The sequence below is a fragment of the Pollachius pollachius genome, assembly GCF_949987615.1.
Source record: "Pollachius pollachius genome assembly, chromosome: 9".
Lineage (NCBI taxonomy): Eukaryota > Metazoa > Chordata > Actinopteri > Gadiformes > Gadidae > Pollachius > Pollachius pollachius.
In genome coordinates, this window is record NC_136942.1 from 3,480,621 (window position 1) to 3,488,820 (window position 8,200).

The 8,200-nt window shown below is 38.5% G+C and overlaps 1 long non-coding RNA gene across 1 annotated transcript; it reads right to left on the reverse strand.

The window, feature by feature from the left end:
* Positions 1-5,270: 5,270 nt before the first annotated feature.
* On the reverse strand, positions 5,271-7,774 carry LOC307081028. The gene is made up of 3 exons (XR_013812115.1): positions 7,643-7,774; positions 6,853-7,457; positions 5,271-6,451 (listed from the first exon to the last, which is right to left on the reverse strand). It is a non-coding gene; the product is annotated as an uncharacterized lncRNA (long non-coding RNA).
* Positions 7,775-8,200: the final 426 nt, after the last annotated feature.

Consider the following 8,200-nt stretch of genomic DNA (forward strand, 5'->3'; position numbering starts at 1 on the left):
GACAATCAGGGATACACACAGTGTATAAAATACAGTCTTCTTAGTCGTATCTATCCATTTAACTGGCTATGCTCATTTGCAATGCTCAAATAAAAATAGACAAAACAGACAAAACTAAAATGCTTAATGCTCACCAGTTGGTTGACCTCAAAAGTGTTTGCTTTTGCTATTGGCAAACTAAAATGCCCTATTGTCACATTGAAGCCAAAAGGTGTGGTGTGAGAGAAGTTTGAATGTGTTCAGACATGTTGCTTTTCCACCGAAGTCAATGAAAGCACATTACGCCATCCATCCCACGCAACAGATACTCTGTACCTGCAAAAAAAAAAAAAAAACTTCTTTACTCCTTTACTTTAGTCTCCTTTACTAAATGGCTGTTTTTAAGTCTTGGGCTTGAAATTAAAGTCTCAAGCTTGATAGTAAAAAGTTCAAATCATTCTATATCCCTGCAAAAGCAGCAATACGTTTAAAGTTGCTTTGTTGTTTTGAATAACAATGCAAAAAACAAAAAATGCCTACAATGATTTTATCAAAGCTCAAATCTGACCAAATGTTTTCTTTCCAGTCTCTGAAGAGAGTCTCGTGTAAGTCCAGTCTATCAGCAGGGAGTCCTAGTCAAGTCTATCAGCAGGGACACACACACACACACACACACACACACACGCACACACACACACACACACACAGTGATGGAAAATCTACATGTTTTTGTTTTTCTTTATGAACTTAGGTTTTGTTTACTATTCCATCTATGTTCTTGCCATCTTGCTCTCCTTCAGGGTCGTCTAAAATGTAAACCTTTGTGGTAGTTGATGTAATCTGTTCTCTCTATCTGTTCCCGTGTTATCTTCCTTTGGTTTGGGCCTGTTCCTCAACCCTCTGGGGAGCGTCGGGAAACAAAGGGTTACATGGCACGGCCGCGACCCCTTATTTATGACATCCTGAGGAAATTCAATCAATAGATTACCATCTGGTTAACAAAGGCTTTTGGTTTATTGGGGGACAGCTGCCATGAAGAACCCAATCTAAGTGTATAAGAACACCTGACTTTAGCCACTCAGCGGACTTCTCCTTGCGAACCTTTAGAAAAGTGAAGTGAGACGCAGGGCGAACTCCCATCTGAGGCCTCAGATTATTGTATTGTATGCTTGAGTTGAGCAAGATGTTCTATGTATTTTCATATGTTATTCTGTGATATACTACATGTATAATTGTGTGTTACAATGAAACTGTTTCCAATGTTTCCTGATCAAATTCCCCAGAGTCAGCTTATAGAGCAGGGGTCTTCAATGAGTTTTGCTATAGGGTCCGTTTAGAGATCAACAACATGATGGGGGCCACAATATAAGGTGCCCAGATTTCTGAGACAAAATCCGGGGACATTTTCGGTTCAGAGGCGTAAAAACCTCCAAATCATGTAGTGTTTTTTTCTTTGAAAAACTAAAACGGGGACACTGCCGTTACCATTCATAAAGCAGTTTCTCTCACCCCATTTCTCCATAATTGCAAAGGAATTGATGAACAATTCGTTTTTTTCTCTGATCCAAGTAGCTGAAATCAAGAACATCCATAAAATCAGCTGTAATAAACAGGGATCAGCCAGACACTTCACCCAAACAAAGGCCTCCTCCTTACACCATATGATTTTCACAAGATTTAGAGAAGACTTTTAAATGGAAAATGCCACAGTTCATGTTGAATGACAAATTGAGGGTATATGGTTTTAAAAAATACTAGAGTTTTCGCAGGCGTTGCATGCGTTCAACCTCTAGTTGTAATTAAACCCATAGCAATAATGTGGAAACCCCAGTCGATAATCTAACAAATTTCTGAGCGCATAATATAATAACATTTTGCCTATAATTTCAACGTATAACATTCGTTTACCAACAAATGACTCTTAAAAGCAGTGCCAACATTTTAATATTTTCAACCATTCAGCCATCAAAAGGCAACAGGCTGATTATCATTTAGGGGGCCACTCAATGACATGCAGAACCGTCATCAACAAGACCACTGAAGTGGTGTGAAAAATACCAACTTTCTACTCCTCATTCACATATAAGGTAATTTACATTTCTTACAGAGAAAATACTACCTCAGGGGTAGTATTATTCAGCAGATTTTCAGGGTACAAATGTTCACACAACGGCACATCAGGAGAATATCAGGACATACACGTGTGTCTGTAAGCAGCTAGTGTGTGAGCATTTGATTACATCATAACATTTGACAATTTATGGTAACAAGGGTAATTATTCAATGGAAAGTGTAGTATACTATGCATGCAAATCAATTATTGAATAGCTTTTACTGTTACTCAGGGATGAAAAGTGCATTGACATTTTAAAATGCAAGGCAACTACTATTGGTTAGTTGAAAAATAATAATCATCATTGTGATTAAACATCTCTTCCAGTGTCCTGGCCAAGACAGGCAGCAGTAGCTTACAGTCACACATAGCATACACACAAAACATAAGAATAATAAAACAACTAAAACAGGCCGCAGGGGGAAGGGGGGATATCAATATCGCCATTTGGGGAGGCTCAAGGAGGAGGGTAATATTAAGTTTGAGCAACAAAGTGTAGTCTTGTGGTGGACTCTATAGACATAATTCACCATACTGTGTTATTGATATGTTTTCGATCTGTGTTTTAGGGACACTGTCTCTTTAAGAATCACGTGACTTCTGTGTTGATATGCCGGTCTGTGCGATGTTTGAATTTAACCGTTTTTATATGACTAAATGAACGACTCGCCGTTGCTTGTCGAGGTGAGAAATTGTCTCTTCCCTTATTTTATCGCAATATCTACAGTCTATAGACAGAACGTGTTACTTTTTAGTTTGTCGACGTGTTTAAAAACATAACGTTTTAAACAAGTTATGTTTGCACAATGATGCCCGTTGTCAAGACAACTGGTACAAATGTTGCCTTAGATTGGATTAACAAGATCATGGTTGTACTTGGTTCCATATGTTTTTTCTGCCTCTGCAGTTGAGCAGGAAATAGAATAGTGATTTTACTCTAATGCAACGACTTACGGGGGGAAACCCCTGAAATGTTTCAAAAGACAATCAGGGATACACACAGTGTATAAAATACAGTCTTCTTAGTCGTATCTATCCATTTAACTGGCTATGCTCATTTGCAATGCTCAAATAAAAATAGACAAAACAGACAAAACTAAAATGCTTAATGCTCACCAGTTGGTTGACCTCAAAAGTGTTTGCTTTTGCTATTGGCAAACTAAAATGCCCTATTGTCACATTGAAGCCAAAAGGTGTGGTGTGAGAGAAGTTTGAATGTGTTCAGACATGTTGCTTTTCCACCAAAGTCAATGAGAAGCACATTACGCCATCCATCCCACGCAACAGATACTCTGTACCTGCAAAAAAAAAGAAAAACTTCTTTACTCCTTTACTTTAGTCTCCTTTACTAAATGGCTGTTTTTAAGTCTTGGGCTTGAAATTAAAGTCTCAAGCTTGATAGTAAAAAGTTCAAATCATTCTATATCCCTGCAAAAGCAGCAATACGTTTAAAGTTGCGTTGTTGTTTTGAATAACAATGCAAAAAACAAAAAATGCCTACAATGATTTTATCAAAGCTCAAATCTGACCAAATGTTTTCTTTCCAGTCTCTGAAGAGAGTCTTGTGTAAGTCCAGTCTATCAGCAGTGAGTCCTAGTCAAGTCTATCAGCAGGGACACACACACACACACACACACACACGCACACACACACACAGTGATGGAAAATCTACATGTTGTTGTTTTTCTTTATGAACTTAGGTTTTGTTTACTATTCCGTCTATGTTCTTGCCATCTTGCTCTCCTTCAGGGTCGTCTAAAATGTAAACCTTTGTGGTTGTTGATGTAATCTGTTCTCTCTATCTGTTCCTGTGTTATCTTCCTTTGGTTTGGGCCTGTTCCTCAACCCTCTGGGGAGCGTCGGGAAACAAAGGGTTACATGGCACGGCCGCGACCCCTTATTTATGACATCCTGAGGAAATTCAATCAATAGATTACCATCTGGTTAACAAAGGCTTTTGGTTTATTGGGGGACAGCTGCCATGAAGAACCCAATCTAAGTGTATAAGAACACCTGACTTTAGCCACTCAGCGGACTTCTCCTTGCGAACCTTTAGAAAAGTGAAGTGAGACGCAGGGCGAACTCCCATCTGAGGCCTCAGATTATTGTATTGTATGCTCGAGTTGAGCAAGATGTTCTATGTATTTTCATATGTTATTCTGTGATATACTACATGTATAATTGTGTGTTATAATGAAACTGTTTCCAATGTTTCCTGATCAAATTCCCCAGAGTCAGCTTATAGAGCAGGGGTCTTCAATGAGTTTTGCTATAGGGTCCGTTTAGAGATCAACAACATGATGGGGGCCACAATATAAGGTGACCAGATTTCTGAGACAAAATCCGGGGACATTTTCGGTTCAGAGGCGTAAAAACCTCCAAATCATGTAGTGTTTTTTTCTTTGAAAAACTAAAACGGGGACACTGCCGTTACCATTCATAAAGCAGTTTCTCTCACCCCATTTCTCCTAAATTTCAAAGGAATTGATGAACAATTCGTTTTTTTCTCTGATCCAAGTAGCTGAAATCAAGAACATCCATAAAATCAGCTGTAATAAACAGGGATCAGCCAGACACTTCACCCAAACAAAGGCCTCCTCCTTACACCATATGATTTTCACAAGATTTAGAGAAGACTTTTAAATGGAAAATGCCACAGTTCATGTTGAATGACAAATTGAGGGTATATGGTTTTAAAAAATACTAGAGTTTTCGCAGGCGTTGCATGCGCTCAACCTCTAGTTGTAATTAAACCCATAGCAATAATGTGGAAACCCCAGTCGATAATCTAACAAATTTCTGACCGCATAATATAATAACATTTTGCCTATAATTTCAACGTATAACATTCGTTTACCAACAAATGACTCTTAAAAGCAGTGCCAACATTTTAATATTTTCAACCATTCAGCCATCAAAAGGCAACAGGCTGATTATCATTTAGGGGGCCACTCAATGACATGCAGAACCGTCATCAACAAGCCCACTGAAGTGGTGTGAAAAATACCAACTTTCTACTCCTCATTCACATATAAGGTAATTTACATTTCTTACAGAGAAAATACTACCTCAGGGGTAGTATTATTCAGCAGATTTTCAGGGTACAAATGTTCACACAACGGCACATCAGGAGAATATCAGGACATACACGTGTGTCTGTAAGCAGCTAGTGTGTGAGCATTTGATTACATCATAACATTTGACAATTTATGGTAACAAGGGTAATTATTCAATGGAAAGTGTAGTATACTATGCATGCAAATCAATTATTGAATAGCTTTTACTGTTACTCAGGGATGAAAAGTGCATTGACATTTTAAAATGCAAGGCAACTACTATTGGTTAGTTGAAAAATAATAATCATCATTGTGATTAAACATCTCTTCCAGTGTCCTGGCCAAGACAGGCAGCAGTAGCTTACAGTCACACATAGCATACACACAAAACATAAGAATAATAAAACAACTAAAACAGGCCGCAGGGGAAGGGGGGATATCAATATCGCCATTTGGGGAGGCTCAAGGAGGAGGGTAATATTAAGTTTGAGCAACAAAGTGTAGTCTTGTGGTGGACTCTATAGACATAATTCACCATACTGTGTTATTGATATGTTTTCGATCTGTGTTTTAGGGACACTGTCTCTTTAAGAATCACGTGACTTCTGTGTTGATATGCCGGTCTGTGCGATGTTTGAATTTAACCGTTTTTATATGACTAAATGAACGACTCGCCGTTGCTTGTCGAGGTGAGAAATTGTCTCTTCCCTTATTTTATCGCAATATCTACAGTCTATAGACAGAACGTGTTACTTTTTAGTTTGTCGACGTGTTTAAAAACATAACGTTTTAAACAAGTTATGTTTGCACAATGATGCCCGTTGTCAAGACAACTGGTACAAATGTTGCCTTAGATTGGATTAACAAGATCATGGTTGTACTTGGTTCCATATGTTTTTTCTGCCTCTGCAGTTGAGCAGGAAATAGAATAGTGATTTTACTCTGCTGCAACGACTTACGGGGGGAAACCCCTGAAATGTTTCAAAAGACAATCAGGGATACACACAGTGTATAAAATACAGTCTTCTTAGTCGTATCTATCCATTTAACTGGCTATGCTCATTTGCAATGCTCAAATAAAAATAGACAAAACAGACAAAACTAAAATGCTTAATGCTCACCAGTTGGTTGACCTCAAAAGTGTTTGCTTTTGCTATTGGCAAACTAAAATGCCCTATTGTCACATTGAAGCCAAAAGGTGTGGTGTGAGAGAAGTTTGAATGTGTTCAGACATGTTGCTTTTCCACCAAAGTCAATGAGAAGCACATTACGCCATCCATCCCACACAACAGATACTCTGTACCTGCAAAAAAAACAACAAACTTCTTTACTCCTTTACTTTAGTCTTCTTTACTCAATGGCTGTTTTTAAGTCTTGGGCTTGAAATTAAAGTCTCAAGCTTGATAGTAAAAAGTTCAAATCATTCTATATCCCTGCAAAAGCAGCAATACGTTTAAAGTTGCGTTGTTGTTTTGAATAACAATGCGACAAACAAAAAATGCCTACAATGATTTTATCAAAGCTCAAATCTGACCAAATGTTTTCTTTCCAGTCTCTGAAGAGAGTCTTGTGTAAGTCCAGTCTATCAGCAGGGAGTCCTAGTCAAGTCTCTCAGCAGGGACACACACACACACACACACACACACACTGTGATGGAAAATCTACATGTTGTTGTTTTTCTTTATGAACTTAGGTTTTGCTTACTATTCCGTGTATGTTCTTGCCATCCTGCTCTCCTTCAGGGTCATCCAAAATGTAAACCTTTGTGGTTGGTGATGTAATCTGTTCTCTCTATCTGTTCCTGTGTTATCTTCCTTTGGTTTGGGCCTGTTCATCAACCCTCTGGGGAGCTTCGGGAAACAAAGGGTTACATGGCACGGCCGCGACCCCTTATTTATTACATCCTGAGGAACTTCAATCAACTACGAGGGGAAACCCCTGAAACGTTTCAAAAGACAATCAGGGATACACACAGTGTTATCATATTGCTACTCAAGGCATTCCTCTGCACTTCCAATGTCTTCTTCCTCTTACCTGTAGGGTGAACACAGCTGTAGCACTTATCACTAATAAGGGGTCTGTTCCTTTAAGTATGACAGTAAGCCTGTACAGACACAACTGCTGAAGATACCACACATATATGAATGTTGTTACTGTTAGGTGTGTATTCCATTTGATGTTGTTGCATTCACAGCTGGACTTTATTCAGACTTTAATTAGCGATGCACTCCATAAAGATGACTGATGGCCCATGGTGCGGTATCAACCATTTATTTTCACACATCCACACCACAGATACACCGTAAGAGCTGAAAGCAAATAAAAAGGCACAATCATGCACTCGTAATATGACCATGCTTTCCCCACAGCTAGCTACCACCACGAGGTGAATAGCACTAGCTAGCATTAGCTAACTCCAAAAATGCATACTCTTACACATATATCAAAAACAAAAAAAACAGAACTTAATTCCACAGTTTATCAACACACATACCTGTTCGCCTTCCAGCTAGGTGCTATTAAAAGGATGAACAATGCTTCATATGTTTTGTGAACAGTTCTAAGCATGAACAAACGTGTTCACCTCTTAAACCTTCCTTTCCGTCTGAGTCGCGCACCGAGAGACGGCAGGTAAACGTCTCTGTGGCCTTTCAAAATAAAGGTCACACAACAAGGTGCAAGTAAAATTCGCTATGAATATTAATCAGAAACATATTTAGGGCACCATACAAATTTGAATGAACAAATGTGATATCCAAGGCACTATAAACCAATCTCAATAATATAAAATATGATAAAACAAAATTATATGGGTCATTTACAGATGTATCTGTATAGGCTTGGAATGCAGAACTTTTGAACATTACAACATGCAATCGATGTCACTTTACTGTATTTAGGATTTGATAAAAATATTGAAAAACAAAATAAATACATTATGGGGCCTATTTTAACTGTCTGAAACGCAATTAAGAAGCGCTAAACGGAAGTAGCTTTGTGGGGGGGTCTCTGCCGCTGTTACTATAATACCGGCGGATAAATGACCCTTTTC